At 43.1% G+C, this 18336-nt stretch overlaps 1 protein-coding gene and 1 non-coding gene across 2 annotated transcripts in view; one reads left to right on the top strand and one right to left on the bottom strand.

Annotated features, from left to right (window-relative positions):
* Positions 1-851: 851 nt before the first annotated feature.
* LOC135876907 (U2 spliceosomal RNA) lies at positions 852-1046 on the bottom strand. The gene has a single exon (XR_010561324.1). It is a non-coding gene; the product is annotated as a U2 spliceosomal RNA (small nuclear RNA).
* An 8786-nt stretch (positions 1047-9832) lies between these two features.
* The window catches only part of TRERF1 (transcriptional regulating factor 1), a 137470-nt gene continuing 128966 nt past the window's right edge, over positions 9833-18336 (top strand). Inside the window, exon 1 of the mRNA XM_065400608.1 lies at positions 9833-9957. The gene's annotated coding sequence lies outside the window, so the exon portion shown is untranslated. The remainder of the gene's footprint in view (positions 9958-18336) is intronic.

The raw sequence follows: 18336 nt of genomic DNA, 5'->3' as shown, positions 1-18336 counted from the left end.
GGGTAGGTCTTACCTCCTGATGATAATAAGGTCTAATTAGTGCCAGTAGCCTGATCGTGGATGTCACCATGATACTTTGTGGCGATCTTTTCCTGTAAAACATGAATTGGTAATGTGTATATATAGTAAATAAAGTAATTCTAGACATCATTCCTGACATCAGGTCTTGTACTCAAACTCTACTATCCAACAAATTATTGTGCCATTTGGGTGAGAAAGAGAGAGAGAGAGAGAGAGAGAGAGAGATGAAAACCATTTAAATGGTGCTTCTCCTTTTCCCTACAATTGTTATGACCTGGGTGAAACCTTCCTATGGGTTGAGTTAAAATCTCATTCAGACTGATGTGTGAACACACCCTTCTCTCAAGATAGTTGTAAGAAACACTTAAGGGGCAACTCCTAAAACAAAGTCCAGAGTCTTCCCAGAAACTAGCACCAGGTGGGTGGAGGGACTTCAGGTTTCCAAGTGGCTTAAAGTAAGTAACTTTTGGGCTTACCTTTAAAGACTGGGTGGTTTTGAGATGTTGGACAAGTCACTTTGGCCAGGTTCTCCAAGTATCATTATCCCCATTTTACAGATAGGAAAATTGAGTGATAAAGAGGCAAAGGCTCAGATCCTCATTTAGACATTTAGAATTAGGTCCCTAAATATCTTAGTTATTTGTTACTCAGTTTCCCTATCTGTAAATTGGAGATAATGATACTGATGTCCTTTGTAAGGCACTTTGAGATCTACTGATAAAAAGTACTATGTATCAGAGGGGTAGCCTTGTTAGTCTGGATCTGTAAAAGCAGCAAAGGGTCCTGTGGCACCTTATAGACTAACAGACGTATTGGAGCATGAGCTTTCGTGGGTGAATACCCACTTCGTCGGATGCCAGGTCAATACATAGGGTGGACAGAGCGAGCTCCTATTCCATCCCCCTGTTTCAAAAATCAATTTAATATACAGTCCTCAAATTAAGGACATATCACATATTAAACTGATAAGAACAGATAGTAGATAATGTTTTCACCCCTCAGCTCACAGAGAGCTAAGAAGCGAGTACTATGTAAGAGATAGGTATTATTTATTAATTTTCAATTTGAAATTTATTCTTGTAGACAGTGTTGTTGTAGTTGTGTCTGTCCCAAAATATTAGAGAGACAAGGTGTTGGTCAGAGAGATAAGCTTTCGAGCTTACACAGAACTCTTCTTCAGGTCTGTGAAAAGCAATGTCTAAGCTCAAAAGCTCTCTCTGTCACCAACAGGTCCAACAAACGATAATATCTCAGCCATTGCGTCTAATTTGAAATACAGTCATTGGGGGAAAAAAGACTTAAGTAGTTTCAAGTGTCCTGGTCCTGCACTCCACCTTAGGAAGTTTATAATTTTACAACTAAACATTCCACTTTTTAAAAAAAAGTTTCCTTTCCTCTAGTGTGTGTGAAAGGCCCACACAAAGAGGAAACAGACAGCTAATACTGCAAGAAGTTCCATGTCAATAGGTCCTTTGCACTGACTGCCCCATTATGCCTGGGTCTGCCCACACCACACAAAGTTCTTGACAGGATCAGGACACATGTGAGGTTGCTGGGGAAAAGGAACCTGACTATACTGCAAGTGCTGTCAGATGCACAAAGGAAACAAGATGGAAAAAAATTCTTCTAATCTTTCAGTTTCAGTAATCTTAGGTATTGCTTCTTGTAACTGTAGAAAAAATGAGGCATAAGAGTGATTCAGACAATGTACCTTGAACAATTTGAACTAGAGTGCATATTAATCCAAGAATCTCAAAGAGATTTACAAACATTAATAAAGTAGGGTAAGAAATAATCATCTGGATTATCGGACACGTTAGTACTACTAATTTGCACATACCTAGCATCATTCACCAGAAAATGTTAAAGTACTTTACAAGCTTTAAGTAGTTTTACATCCTTGTTAAGTATTATTGTACCCATGTTATAGTTTAGTGACTTGAGACATAAAAAAGTGTAAGGCCAGGCTATGCCAAAAAGGTGTTAAGGGCTGCCATCAAGAGAGTCTTTGATTCAAAGACAGTCATAGACCTAAGTGGTGGTGAGAATACTAATTGAAATGAGCAATTAATCTCCTTTATGTAGTAGAGACAGCTACAAAAACTGGAGGAACCACCCAAGGCAGGTGACAAGTCAGACCCAAGCCCTGTGGACTGAGGGCGTTTCCCTAATTGCAAAGGCAGGGGCTAGGATATTGGATTTGAACCTGCATGCTGGAGCAACAAAGCCAGAAGACAAGTTCTGAGTGTGACCTTGGCCTGGTACTCTACATGGTTAGGTTGATGTAAGCTGACTTGTGTCGACCTAGCTGTGCAAGTGTCTTCACTTAAATTTGACTCCCGCAGACATAAGTGCCTCTCTATGCTGATTTAGGGTTTGTCTACACTTACATTTTATAGCGCTCTAACTTGCTGGCTCAGGGGTGTGAAAACCCTGAGTGCAGCAAGTCTGAGTGCTTTAAAGCGCTAGTGTAGACAAACTCCGAGCGCTGGGAGCTGTGCTCCCAGTGCTTGGAGCTAATCCCCTCGTGGAGGTGGATTACCAGGAGTGCTGAGAGAGCTCTCTCCCAGTGCTCACGCGCGACCACACTTGCACTTCAAAGCGCTGCCACAAGCGCTTTGAAGTTTCCATTGTAGACATACCCTTAGTAACACCACCTCTCCGAGCAGCGTAGAGTCATGCTTACATTGACTTTTACTGGCTTTCAGGAGCTGTCCCACAATACAAATACTCCAGGTGAAGATGCACACCACTGACACAAGTAGCTAAGTATGCACACACACAAGCAATTTAATAACGTAAGTTAGGTTGACATAATTTTGTAGTGTAGACATAGCCCTTGAGAAGAAACAGATGGAGTTCTTTGACACAGAGCTCACTTGAGTGACACATCTGGGGATTTATGAGCAAGGAAACTGCTTGCTGTTGTTTATTTTTACTGTGTTCCGGGAAACAGGACTTTGTTAAAAATATTCCTAATATTACTGATTTCTCATCCCAATAGAAACAAACAGGCCATAGGCCCTGAATTACTTCCCAATTATTTTTCTGTTTATATTATCAAAAAGATTATGGGGTGATTTGATTAGAGTATGAGAACCTTAATGGGGAGAAAATATCAGGTGCAAATGGGCTCTTTAACCTAGGGGCTGCTGTGTGCTAGAAAGTTAGGTCTGCTTAACTACATTGGTCAGGACTGTGAAAAATGTCATGCCCTGTGTAGACACTGCTAAGTTAACAGAAGAATTCTGTCGACCTAGCTATTGGCTCTTGGAAAGATGGATTTACTACCATGATGGAAGAACCCCATCGCTGTAGTAAGTGTCTACGCTATAGAGTTACAGTGGCGCAGTTGCAGCAATGCAGCTGTGCCGCTGTAGGGTTTATACAGAAAATTAGGTCAGTTTAACTATGTCACTTGGGGGTGTAAAAAGTCCACACACTTGAGTTGCATTGTTAGGCTGACCTAAGTCCCTGTGTAGGCCGTGCTAGGTTGATGGAAGAATTCTTCTTGGCTGGGTCCCAAAGGGGACCCCCCAAAAATGAAACTGCAGACAGGGCCCCACTAACTCTAAATCCACCACTGGAGAAAGACATAACAAGAACCAATGGCTGGAAGTTAAAGCCAGACAAATTCAAATTAGAAATAAGGCATTAATTTTTAAAAGTAAGGGTGATTAACCATTGGAACAACAAATTTCTAAGGGATGTGGTGGATTCTCCATTCCTTAAAGTCTGGATGCCTTTCTGGAAGATATGCTTTTGTCAAACAAGTTATTAGGCTCAATACTGGATTGAAGTCTATGGCCTGTGTTATACAGGAGGTCAGACTAGATGATCTAATGGCCCTTCTGACCTTAAAAGCTTTGAACATTGGTTAACTGCATGTAGGCAAAAGGGGCAACAGCCCACGTGGTTTAAAAAAAGCTCATTTATTTTGAGCAGTAGCGGAGCCAGCCAACTAGGTGGAGGAGAGATGGCAGGAAGAATAAGATGGGGGGTTAGGACAGTGGGGAAATGGAGGACAGGATCTTGGAGGCGCAAGGGTAGCTGGGGGGGGGAAGGTAAGACATGGGTGGAGAGGGGCAGGAGGATTAGGGCAGGGAGCAGATGAGGGGTGTGGGGTGCCACTTACCTGGTTGCTGCTCACCCCATTATCCAAGAGAGGCATGGGTGAGGCTGTGAGCTCCACCCAGAGTGCCCCCACCAGGCCAGGCCCTCTAGCTGCATGGTCCCATGCAAAGGCCTCTGTACTGTGTCCAGCCTGCTGCTGTGCATTAACAGTTTGTTAATGCAGTTTCATCTAGCCAAGTTTCAAAGAGGACTTTTTCAACAAACTGTTAATGAACATCACGGTGTGCCCAGATAGTTCATTTGTGCCGCAGCAAATTTAGTGCAGGGTAGATCAGACCCCTCACAAGTCTGCCACTCTTAACATAGGGTGACCAAGTGTCCAGTTTTCGACCGAAAAGGGACCCTGGCGGCTCTGGTCAGCACCGTCGAATGGGCCGTGAAAAGTCTGGTCGGCGGTGCTGGGGCGCTAAGGTAGGCTAGTCCCTATCTGTCCTGGCACCACGCTGCGCCCCAGAAGCGGTCAGCAGGTCTGGCTCCTAGGCGGGGTGGGGTCACAGGGCCCCGTGCATTGCCCTCGCCCGGCGCACTGGCTCCGCACTCCCATTGGCCAACGGCAGCTGGGGGGCGCCTCAAGGCAAGAGCTGCGTGTAGCACCCCCGCCTAGGACCTGGACCTGCTGGCTGCTTCTAGGGCGCGTGCAGCGCGGTGCCAGGACAGGCAGGCAGCCTGCATTAGCCCCCCTGCTGCGTCGCTGACCAGGAGACGCCCGAGGTAAGCCTGCGCCCCTGCCCCAGCCCGGATCCCCCCCAAACCCAGAGCACCCTCCTGCACCCCAACCCCCTCATCCCCATCCCAGAGCCCTCATCCCCCCTGGACCCCAACCCCCTGCCCAGAGCTCCCTCCCACACCCCAACCCCCTCATCCGCGGCCACACCCCAGAGCCCTCAGCCCCTCCTGCACCCCAACCCCCTGCCTCAACCCGTAGCCTTCTCCCGCACTCCAAATCCTTCAGCCCCACCCCCCAGCCTGGAGCCCCCTCCTGCACTCCAAACCCCTCATCCCCAGCCTCACCCCAGACCCCCAGCAGGAGCCCTCAGCCCCTTCTGTACCCCAACTCCGTGCCCCAGCCCGGAGCCTTCTCCCGCACCCTGAACCCCTCATTTCTGGCCCCATCCTGGAGCCCTCACCCCCTCCCACACCCCAACTCCCAGCCCAGTGAAAGTGAGTGAGTGTAGGGGAGAGCGAGCCACGGAGGGAGGGGGAATGTAGTGAGGGAGCGGGGCCTCAGGGAAGGGGCAGGTGCGGGGCCTTGGGGAAGGGTGTTCGGTTTTGTGCGACTAGAAAGTTGGCAACCCTAACAGCATAATATGCTTGAAAAGGTGCCACACGTATACCTAAAGGCTGCCAGGGGATGGGAGGGGAGCAGACTGTCATGCCTCCCACCCATTAGCTCAGCTACTGATTTTGGATGCTCAACTTGATATTTAAGGCCTGATTTTCAGAGGTGATGAATGCCCACAACTCATGTTTTAAGTCAGTGGAAGCTGCAGATTCCAAACAACTCTGAAAATCAGACCTTAGATGTCTCAAAATGGGCACCCAAAATTGAGAAACTCAGAATCAGTGGACACTTCTGAAAATTGTGGCCTGTCACCTTGGGTAAATCCTGTAATGAGTCGCTTGGAAAGCTGGGAAAATAATCCAGTCAGAAGTCTTGACTCCCCACGGCCTACTCTTAACCCCAGAGTATACTGCCGTCCACACAATTAGATTATGCTTCTTTTGTATTGCCTTTCCTGGATATACCACAGATTCAAAATATATTAATAATAAAAAAAATTAGACTGGACAAAGTATTTGAGAATATATGGATGGAACTGTATATGGATGGAACTATGCTGTATTGGAAGAGAGTCGACTAGATCAGTGGTTCTCAACCTGTGATCTGCAGTCCCCTGGGGATCCACAGACTATGTCTAAGGGGTCCATGAAAGGTTGTAATTACCACAGAACAGTGGTTTTCAACCTGTGGTCCACAGGCCCCCTGGGGTCCGCAGACAATATCTAAGATTTCCAAAGGGGTCCACACCTCCATTCAAAATTCTGTAGGGGTCTGCAAATGAAAAAAGCTTGAGAACCACTGGACTAGATGACAAAGAGGTCTTTGCCATTTCAAACTTCTATAATTATTTTTCATATGTAAATCAACCCTATCTTAGAGAAATTTAATACTCATTTGAAAGAGGAATCTCTAACAGGAGTCTGACAAAGTGATAGCATGCTTGCAGTGTTGTAGCCATATTGGTCCCAGGATATTACAGAGACAAAGTGAGTGAGGTCGTACAACAGAACCTCAAGAGTTATGAACACCAGAGTTACAAACCGACCAGTCAACTACACACCTCATTTGGACCCAGAAGTACGCAATCAGGCAGCAGCAGCAGAGACAAAAAAAAAAAAAAGCAAATACAGTGCAATACTGTGTTAAACATAAACTACTAAAAAAATAAATGGAAAGCAGCATTTTTCTTCTGCACAGTAAAGTTTCAAACCTGTATTAAGTCACTGTTCAGTTGTAAACTTTTGAAAGAACAACCATAATGTTTTGTTCAGAGTTACGAACATTTCAGAGTTACGAACAACCTCCATTCCCAAGGTGTTCGCAAGTCTGAGGTTCTCTGTATCTTTTATTGGTCCAATAAAAGATATTACCTCACTCTCTTTGTCTCTCCAAAGTGGTAGCAGTCACCAGAAGACATTTCCTGGGTTGCTACCATGTATATCTGTAAGTGCACTGCATTATTCCCAATATACGTTTGTACCTTCATCATCATGCTTAAAAATCTAATGGAATTGCCTCGTAAGTTTGAAAACACTAAATATTAGTGGGCTTTGCTTATTTACAACTGTGGAGCCTTCCAGCCACATTCTGGAACTTCCTAGTCTGCAGTCTTTGAAAGGGAAATTCAGTCTCTCTGCACCCCAGTCGATCCATAAATTGCACAACACGTCCCAGGAGTGTAGTCTAAGGCTACAGTCATCCCAGGTATCTTTTTCAGAATTACTGGCCAAAGCTAATCAACTGCCTAATGCAGAAGAGATTTTCTGTGCCTTCCCACTTGTTATGGTAGAATAACAAAGGGAAATTTGTTGGAAAGCTGCATGAGAATGATTTTTGTATGCTATTTTTAAAATTTTAATTAATATTTACTGCTATGTTGAGAATTATAATATGAGGTTGTATGTTCCAAGTAAACTAAGTACCACCACAAGTCCAGCCCATACAGAATCCTGTACTGATTTGGTTGAGTGAGTCAAGATGCTGGGGCTGACCTATTAAATTTATTGCATTAGTTTGGATTCCTGATTTTCAGGAGTTATTTTGGAAATCATAAGCAACATGGGTTTATTTTCGTTTCCAAATCAGATGCAAAAAATAAACAGAAGGGACATACTGAGCTGTGGTTTGAGTTTTACTTTCAATGTAGTTTATACAATTTAGGACTCCAGCAAGCAAACAAACCAGCTATTGATTCCAAAGCTCAGCATAGATTTTGCACAGCATCACCCCCAAGAACAGAAGTCACAATATCCAAAAGGTATTTGCAAACTTAATACATTTGAATGCAGTATTTTTCACTTATGCAAAATTAAAGTTAGAATTTGGTTGTGTGGTTGAATGGAAAAATACCAACATCTTAAATGATAGAAGGAAATAGAAGTGCAATTGACAATTGGGGGGCATTACATTTTCCCCCTGTCACATTGATCTATACTGTCAACAAAAGTGATCTCTCATTAAGATTAAATTATTAATGACAGTGGTATAGGGTGACCATATTTCCCAAAGGGAAAACGGGACACCACATGGGGCTGGCCCCTTCCCTGCCCCCACACATGGGGTTGGCCCATGCCCTGTCTTCCCCCCCCCCCCACCCCCATGCAAGGCTCTCGTTGGAGCCCAGCCTGCTCCCTGCCTGGGGCTGGCATCGCTCCTTGCCTGAGCTGGTGTCGCCCAAACCCAGCCCACCCCTTGCACAGTTGTAGCTGCTCAGCTGAACCATGCCTCCATCCCCCACAGGGCTGGCATCACCGCTTGCCCCCCTGCACATTCCTCTGCACTCCAGAAGGGGTGCATGCCCCACTTTTTGTGTGTGTGTGCAAAAGTGGGCATTTGGCCTGTATTGCTCTTGTATATGCAACCAGAGAATCTATATAATGGTGTGAGGTGAAGATAAGAAGTAACCCTTCTAAAACAGAAATCATAAATGCCGACGCTGGGGACCTGATTCTGTTCCAATCCGAATCAATGGGAGTAGTTTTGTCACTGTCACTCTTTTCACTGGGAGCAGGACCTAGAACCATCAGAATCAACAGTTCCTTCCCTTTTCAGATGTTTTCCCACAGCAACCCACCTGCCATCTCTCAAGAGCCTAGAGAGAGCGATTTCACAGGGGCTCCGGCAGCTTTAAACCTACCGACACACTGCAAAATCCTTCATAACAGTAGGGAAGTGCAGTGTGAAACCTGTGCCCAGTGACCAACCCCCTCCCCCCACCAAGAGACTGCGGTGGGTGCGGAGCAGGATTTAATGCTTCCCGGGAAAAGGTGTGGTGGCTATTTTCAGGCGTGATTCAGACGATTGCTAGCCCGAGGGCTGGCCGGCTGAGCGATTTGGTGCAGCTTCCACTATATTTAAAAAAAAAAAAAAAAAAAAAAGCCTTAACAATGAGCCCGAAATGCAGGCGCCGCCCCGGGGCCGAGGACGAAGCCGGCGCGTGGCAGCCCCTGCTGAGGGCACGACGCCTCCACCTGTGCGCGGGGCGCGCTCACCAAAATGGAGCGGCGGCGGCGGCCGAGCCAGGCAGCAGCGAGCGAAGTTCCCTCCCGCAGCCAGCAGCCAACTCTCCCCGAGCCGGGGGGCGGAGCCACGAGGCAGAAAGAGGCTCAGGTCTGGGGAGCGCTGCACCAATACAAGCCAGCCCAGGAGAGCGGCTCCCTCCCTGTGTGTGTGACCCTCCCCCACGCTGTGCAGTCATGGCGTGTGAGGAAGGAGAAACTCTTCCAAGAGCTCACAGGGCGCCCTAGCAGCCCCCAGCCTCGTCACCTCCCATGCCCAGGAGAGGGTGAGAGCGCCCACACCCAAGCCGGACCTGCCCAGCCTCGCGGGGGCGGGCGCCCCCTCCCCAGGGCTCTGGTCTAAGGCAGTGCCCCCCCCCGCCCCCGAAGCGCTTCGCTGCGCCTGTTTCAATGGAGCCTCCTCACGTTCAGCCCGGGAGCAGCGTGGCAAGCTGCAGCCCCAGCATCGCCCCGTCCAGCCCCGCGAAAGGCAACACGCCTGGCAGCCTCCGGCACCGCCGTGTCCCCGGGGAGCCCAGGGCCCAGCTGGCAACTCGCCTCCCGGGGGGGCGCCCTAGGCGCCGCTGGCCGGAGGCTCCCGCACCTGCGTTGAGTTTGCAGCCCTGAGGGGGTAGCTGGGCAGAGCCCAGCCCGGCTCCCCGGGAAGGGACCAGCCCGGGCGCGTGGCCTGGCCCGTCCCTGCGCCGAAAGCCCCGGGGCGGCTGCGGGCGGGGGGTTGCGCGGCAGCCTGGGAGGGGGGTTCAGGGCGATCGCTGCGGCTGACACCTTGTTACTTCCTGCTTCGCAACCCCAGGGCCCGACCCATCTCGGCGGAGGGATCCGCTCGCCTCCTCGAGCCTCCGCCCATTTCTGCTTCTGCTTTTTTTTTTCTTTTGCAAGAAAATAATTTGACAGCGATTTGCTGACACTGGGATTTTGCATCAGCGATTACAAGAAAGAAACCCCCCAACAACCTCTCCCCCGATCACCAGACGGGGCGCGCAAAGGGGGATCATGCAAAAGGTAAGTCCAGGTTCTCGGAGCCTTTCCTAGCGTGGGGTTGCAAAGTGTGTGGGGAGGTGGGTGGATATTCTACCACTCCTTCTTCGCTCCCAGTGCAATTGCTTAGGGGAGGGTGTATTGCGTGGGGGAAGGGGAGGGAGGAGTATGTTTCCTGGCGGAGCGATATTTGTTTACAGGATGAGATCTGTACTGTAAGTAAAGTAGGACCGAGCAAAGGCAGTTCTGTAATAAATTGGTATTTAAATTGCACCATCAACGCCCCCCCAAAAGGGAAAAATTGTGCCCAGTACGGCCAGGTCTGTGCTCCCGGATCCTGCATGCACTTGATGCAGATTTACACCAGGTAGGCAAATGCTTAACAAGTTTCATTTTGCATTAGCTGGGGCTCCCCTAAATAAAGAAAAAGTTTGCAGCTCACTCTCGCTCTGTAGTGCTGAGTAGGCGAGGCCCTCCCTGCAGCCTCTTCCCTCTGTTGCAAGATATCCCAGCAGGGAGAATAGGACAGCCGGGCTGGCAGTTTATTACAGTGTCCTGTGCTTGCGCCTTTTTTGGGGGTGGGGGTGGGGTGTGCGCGTATGTGCAGGCCTTAGGGAATGTAATTAAAGGAATGTATGTGATAAAGTTCTTAATCTGCAACCGAGAAACCGCAGGACTCCTTAGGGATGAATCTTTTCACAGGGTGCATTTGTGTCAATGCTGTGCTGTGGCAAGTTACTGTATGCGTGGATTTGGCACTTGATAATATGCTGCCATACCTGCCGACAGTGGAAAATAGAAAAACCTGAGATTTTCATCTTGGCCACTCCCTAAATCTCTGCCCTACGATTTCTCCTTGGCAAGTGACAGAAAATATTGCCTAAGATAAAAGTGTGCTTTTAAAATCAGGAAAATAATATGTTCCAGTACTTTGTGATTCCGAAAAACGTGGCTCTTAGAATTGCCTTTTTGCAGCCTGCCTGTAGAGGTTCCTCCCATATTCTATTCAGTGTCACATTCAGAGCTGCAATACTGAAAGTCCAGAGACTCTGGAGGCAGGCCCCAGAGTTTGAAAAATCCCTACTTCTCAGGCCAAATGCCTGAAATTAAGTAGGGATGTATGCTGAGGGCTTTGCATTTAAAAGGGGTTTGGGCTTGATGTGCACCCCTGAAAAGGGTTTTTAGGATTTAAAGTAATGAGGGCTGGTGGTGGTTGCTTCTTGGGGAAGTTGGAAAGGGATGTGGATTCAGGTTCTGAAACATTTTGCTGTAATTGTACTTATATTGTGATCTCATAGGGCAAGATAATGGCTTGGTTCCTACTTAACGGCCAGTAAATAGCTTGAAAATACTGGAGAAGAAATGGTACTTTGAATTAGCTGTACAGGGTGGCTGACAACATTCAAGTGATCTGTGTGTCGCATACTTGAAATATTAATTTGCTAACTTACTTCAATGTATGTGAATCTGTTTCTAACAAGATCACATTTAAGTTTTCTATCTGAGATTATTGTCTAAACAGGCTGTTGCAGCTGAATCACATGGTTGCATAGGAATTTATTTTTTGATATTTTTATTCTTTGGAAATTATATATTATTGCTTTCCTCAGATAAGGAATGCACAGTCGACTGGTCACTGTCACTGAGTTTAAGCACATAACTACTTAATTTTGTGGTCTCTTGAAATGTGTGGAGTAAGGAGCAGAACTGTACACCAGATGTCTAAATACGAGACAGATGTTTTACAAGTAAAATTAATAATCAGTTAACCAGTTAATAAATGGATAATGCTTTCTTCTTCCTTTGCTTGCTGTATAGATTAGTTTTTCATGTTTATCAGTCAGTTACCTACACTTGACTCTTCACATGTAAACTTTGCAAATTTTGTACTTTAGGTCTAATAAATTAATACATCTTTGCTGTGCCAACAAATTACTTAAGATAGGTGCAGATCCTTACAGACTGAAATAACAGAGCATTAGAAAATGTGAATAATAATGAAACTATTTGTGAGAAAATGTTGTGATTATTTTAGTTGCCAGAGACATACAAGTTTAACCAGTGATTAACTGGTTAAACTTGTATGTCTCTGGCAACTAAAATATGACTGTAAGACATGAATGTGGAGTGAGCCCTGCACAGGGATCCACTCATGTGGAGAACTTTGTGGGGTCAGAGCCTAAATATTTTCCTCTTTCAAAACCTGTGAATATGTTTTGTGCCTTAATTAAATAACCTATCTTTATGGTATCAGTGTATGGATGAACTATTTGTATGCATAGTTTTCATGCACAGAACATTTTTTTGTATCATTTATTTAATTTGTGGTCTTGACTGGACATTAATTGGCCCGGAGCAGAGCTATTTCTCTGACATCCTTGGTATTACAATCTTATGGGTATTTTAGATCGATGAAAGAAAGTTCAGGCATTTATTACATTTCAAGGCCTTGACTGCCATGCTACTATGGGCCACTCCTTTTGAGGTATGTTCACTTTTGTATAAGGTTTGTTAAGGCATACATTTAACATCAAATGTACTACTTGGTTCAAACACTCTCTATATACGTTATGGGACTTTGAAGATGTGAATTTAAAAGGCTTTGTTATAAATAAAGGGAGTATACAGCTTAACAAATAGGCTTGTTTTTATTTAGTTAAATGATTTCCTCTATCACATGAAAAAGTTGCATTATAAACTTTCCTTAGGGTAACATTTGTGAATTACCAATTAACACTGTTATTTCCATAATTTTTATGTATATGTGTATTTTGAGAGAATTAAAAGTCAATACATAAGACATGCACACAAGTTATGTAATTAACTAATATCTTTTTTTATCCTTTCTGCTATGCTTGAATAACAGTGTATGTTTATGTAACAAAATGAAGCCAGAGAACTTCAGCAAGAAACTGAGCAGTGTTCAGACATCTGACTACCTAGTCAAACTGACGAGTGACAGACTCTATATAAAAGAAAAGATGTGAATAATGTAGCTTTAAGGACAAAAGTGTTTTTTAAAAATGAGCTGTGCAGTGGGAATTTTACATGAGTATGCAGTGCAGAATCAGGCCCTTAAGTGAAATGATAGGGCCAATCTTGATCACATTGTTGTAATGTGTATTCTGCCATTGACTTCAGTGCAGGAGCAGGCTGTTGAATAGTTCACTAGATGTCCTGCCCTGCTGTTTGACCCATTTGAAAATGATGTGGTATTCAAGTAAATAAACCAGAGCATGACTAAATTCTTTGTCTGATGTTAAGTGACTCATTTTGCATTGGGATGGACTCAGGCTTTATTTCCTATTCATTTATTGTTTTAGGTCTGTATACTGCTCTTGGTCACATGCCTCCAAGTGCATTACAATGTTCAATAACATAAAATGTGTACATGTTTCAGTTTAGGTTTATTTTTGTGGAAGGCACATCCATTTAACTAGGAAGGTAGTTCCTAGGTTTTTAACTTAAATTCCATCAGTTTAATTTTTCTGGCTAGTTTAGTCTTTTCAGGAATCCAAGAAAGTAACTATCATTGTTAGCTTGTTTAATGTAATTCCCTCCATAACAGGTGGAGAATAGGAGAAAAATGTAAGGATGGTACTCTTGTATGTCCTGTGTACTTCATGGAGTAATGCAGTATTGAGACATTTTTATTAATGAGAGAACATCAACATTTTTCTAAAACTTGATGATAAACTCCCTATTTTTGCAACATATTTTGCTGTTTGACTAGCTGCATTTAGGCTAGGGACAGCAGTTCAATATAAGCTCCACCCTCTTTTTTTTTTCACCTAGCCATGCTCCTTAAAGGTTGGGAGCTTTGAACTCGCACAGTTTTCATGAAGGTCCCTTGTCAGATCCTTGAGCTCATGTTCTCGGCCCTTCCTCATGTACTGGCTTGGTTTTGTCAATATCCAGTCAGATTTCTCCCACTTTCTGCTTGTATTTTGATGGAATGATTTAGTTCTGAGTTTAAACCCAAAATACCCTATTTTAAAACTATCGTAATAGCGCAGTATAAGGCTTACTCTGTTGTGAATAGTTTAAAATTTGGTTTTAAATCTGCCAGGGAATGAAAATTTTAAAAACTTAAGTTATTTTGGCAAAACATTTGGGAAGAATATTTGTGCTCTCTCTTTTGATAGTTCAGCAGTACAGTAGCTAAGCAAAACACTGTTCTCAGGTCTGTACTGGCATTGGTATATGAAGATGTCTGTGTGACATGGCAGTGCCATTTAAAAGACACTCCCTTACTGTATAAAAGATGTGTTATTAGCTCCATTGAAAACATGAATTTAAAAAAATGAAGGTGTGATAGTTATGAAAGAGTAGTTTTCATTTCTGCCCCCCCCCCCAAAAAACCTCCTGGGACAGTATTGGCACCAATGACAAAGATTAATCAAAATTTCATTTTTAAAACTCTAAAATATTGTTTGACACTGTCTGTTAGATACAGAAATACAATCTTTGCACATATACTAATTCTCTCTTTGTGACTTCCATCCTACAAATGTTTAACCACTTGAATAACTTTATTCATGTGAGTAGTACCGTTGACTTTAATTAAGTGAATAGTCCCACTAAAGTTACACAGATGCTGGAGTGTTTGCCGGATGGGGGTCTTCAGTTTAAACTAAATACCCAAGGAAGCAAATTCCAGGTATTTAGCCACATACAGTGCTATAAAACTTGTTCTTAAATCATGTTTAGCCTTGAGAAATGTATTAATATTCTTTTAATCAATTTCAGGGTAATGGGGGAAATCCTGCCTTCTAAGAGAAACAGAACATAGCACATTCAAATATATTTTAAGAAGGGCTGCTCTTCCTTTAGAGGGTATGGCTGAATATGACTGAAAGGATAGTTAAAAAAAAAAAAAAAAAACCTTACTTTTCCTTAACCTTTTTCTGGGAGAAAATAACTGAAGAGATCCAATGTGGTTGCTCTTCAGTGGCACATAGGAGTGTGTAGCACTTATGTACAATATTCTACAGTCCCATTCTACGTTGTTGGGAGCATGTTTGCCCCTAGCTCTTAGGCAGGTGAGGGGAACAGCTTGCCCATTCATAGAATGTATAGATCTAGGCAGTTGTTGAGTCTGGCCCTGGCAAGAGAATGGAATGGGGGATCCAATTGGTCAATGAATCTGCATAGGTCTGGATCCCTAAACTCTCCTAAGGCAAGTACAAGTTTAATATTAATGTCCAGCAACTTGCTCTGAAGGAGTGAGTAATGGTCATATTGACACTGGGTCATTGAAAGTGGTAGTGGGTAGTATAGAAAGAATAATAGTGGACTCTATTTCCAATGCAGTACTCTTTATTTGCACTGCCCCAATTAGCTGTGTCCAGGAACTGCAGTGACCCTCCAGGCCAGGGCAGAATTTGTCCCCCAAAAGTCCTGTATTATATTCTGCCCTTAAAATAGGCTTGGTAGAATTATTAATATTATCCACCAAAATTATATTAAAAAGGTTTATTTTTAAGCACTTTTTTCTATTATGTATTTAAATTTTCACAGTTGTGGGAAATTATGGGGGGTTCAGACAATGGGGACATCAGAGAATAATTATTTAATGACATTCAACGTTGAGATTAAAAAAGCTAAAGCTTTATAACTATTAAAACACAAATTGGCAACATCATGTCAAAATATACATAGTAAATCATCTTAAATCAAGTGCAATAAATTCTCAAGCACCATTTTTCTTACTTTGCATATCTGTAAATTTTGATTATCAATGGAAATATTTTTCCTCAGTTTGTGTTTGTATGGTGAAATCAGTATTTATCTACATTCTCCAATTAAAAAATCTAATATTTCCAAGCCCAAATATGTATACTTAGTTTTGCCAACTCTCATGAGTTTGTTGTGAGTCTCATGATATTTTGTGTCTGTTAAAGTCCGAGCTCCTGCAGTGCTGTGAATATATGATCTCGGCTTTCATTATTTAAAAAAAAAAAAATTGTAGACCTCATGGTTGCAGAGACAAGCTGAAAAATGTGACCTGAGACTGTCCTAAAGGCTCAAAACCAAGAAGGCAAATGAAGAGAGTTCACAATTATTATTTTTTTTAAATCTTGTGATTTTTTTTTTTGTCAGTCTCATGTTTTTTTGGGGCCTGGCCAATGATTTTTGAATGCATGGGGTTGTCAGTACTGTATCCTGCAGTATTCTACAACAGTAGTCCAAAACACTCCATCTTACAGTAGAGATACTGCAGCATTCTGGATGATTTCTGTAGTATTTTTATAAGTGCATTTTGAGGTTCAAAGTGAAATTAGTTTTGTGGTTTTAGCTTACTTTGTAATGAAGTGTGATACAGATCACGCAAACAGCCCACCTAAGTTTGCATAGTTGTCTAGTTCTGTGTTACAGAAAGACCCAAGATACTGCTATTATGTAGACTTGTATGAAAAGGTATTTTTTCCCCACATCACTGTTGGAAAATTTGTCAAATTTTTATCTGGAGCACTGGGTTCTTCAGTACTCTTCACTGGCATAGCATGCCTGTGGGTAGGTCATTTTCTCAGCCATATGGGCACAAACAAATATTAAATTTTCCCTTCCCGAAAATAAGAGACATTTGTTAATATCTCACATTTTCTAGTGTCTAACTTTTTAGACTAAATAGAAAACAGTCAATCTTTCCCCCCTTGTCAGCTGCTCATTCTAAGATTTCTGAAAGAGGCTGAGTTGTGATGTGTCCTTGAAGAAGTGCTGCATGGAAAAAAATTGCAATACTTTGACTCCATTGTCTCTATATTGAAGCAGCATTGCTGTTTTTTGATATCTGGATTTTTTTTTTTTAAAGATACCTTATGCATGCTAATGGGTGGAGGGAAAGTTGTGGCTGATAGCAGGATATTTTTTGGGGCCCTATGATAAAACTGTCGAAATATAGCGTTGGGAATATATTAATTTGGTAGGCGAGTACAAGTCTAGCAGCAGCTTACCCTAAGCAGTGAGGGATGGTCATATTGACAACTGGGTCTTTGAGAGTGGTGGTGACGAAGTGTAGAAAGAATAATATAATATCCTTAGGGATTCTGTATTTACATTGCTCCTGATTAGACATCCCACTTTTTAAGGTCGTGTGTATGTTTGGGGGTACAGAGCTTACACCATATTAATTTCTCTGTAAATCAAAAGAATACTGTAGAGGTTTCCATGATAGTCATGTGAAAATGACCTTGCTTTTCTGCCCTATAAAGCAACGAGATAACTATAGAGATACTTTAAATTTTTGTTATGTTTAAACACATCCAGGATTTTCTTCTTAAATTTTATAGCTACAGAAAAAAAAGTTGCATAACACTTTTCTGACCAAAAAAAGAAAACCTGCTGCATCCCTTCATTTCCCCCCTTCTTCTAATTGATGGGGGGAGTTTGCATTTTCCCCACTCTCCCCCTGTGTGTGTGTGGAAATGTTAGCATTCTCTTTTTATATAAACAATCTCGGGGTTGATGTGGTAAAATGTGGATGCGGAAATCTATCTAAGGCCAAAGGTACAATAGAAACTTTTGCTGGTATAGCAGTGTCAGTTAGGGAAATGTTTTGTCTTTTTGTTTTTTGGGTGTCGTTTCTGTACCAGCAAAAGCCCTACTGTTGAAGCAGTTATACCAGCATAAAAGTGCTTTTGCATGTATGGTTTATTTCACTCACCAAACTGGGATAAGCTGAACTGGCAAAAAGGACTTTCTTGCTAGTATAAGCTGCATGTACGCTGGGAAGCTTTCGCAGGTAAAGATCTGCCAGTACAGAAACTTTTAAGCGTAGACTAGGCTTAAGCAGTAGTTCTGTTGTTTCTGAACAGAGTAATGGCTGTCTCCCCAGATGTGTAATGTTGGATAGGTGAATAAGGTAAACATCTAACACAGTGATTCTGCAGTGGGAATATTCCTGTGTGTATAATTAAGTCCATGCTTACTTTTTTGCAGGGTCCTGTCTTTAACTATGTACTGTATCCATAGAAATTGTGAAATAAATATATTTATTTGAAAAGCTTCACTTGAACTTGAGTAACCTTCTGCTATTCATACAGAATTAAAATGGTCATCAGTTTGCATATGAGACAATGTGTAGTATTCAATGTCATCATATATCCCGTTTAAGTGACTTCAAATGCTTGGTTATTGTACTGTATGTGAAAAATAAAAAACCCAAATTGGGAGATACTGTATTCAATTCTGAAAATGTAGAAGTGAAGACAACTGTTTTAAGGTATAAAAGTTACAATCAATTAATATTCAGTTTGGTCACAGATTATTCACTGTCCTCAAACTAGTTAGCAGTATATGAAGAAAGACTACATAAATTGTAAATGACCCTGCATATTCATTGGCAAATCTGGGACCCATAACTCAGAATTGTTGCAGCATCACCAGTGGTAGCAATGGTGC

The sequence above is a fragment of the Emys orbicularis genome, chromosome 3 (assembly GCF_028017835.1).
Source record: "Emys orbicularis isolate rEmyOrb1 chromosome 3, rEmyOrb1.hap1, whole genome shotgun sequence".
NCBI classification, from domain to species: Eukaryota; Metazoa; Chordata; order Testudines; family Emydidae; genus Emys; species Emys orbicularis.
The sequence above is the reverse complement of the archived record's forward strand: the minus strand, read 5'-3'. Positions and strand labels throughout refer to the sequence as shown.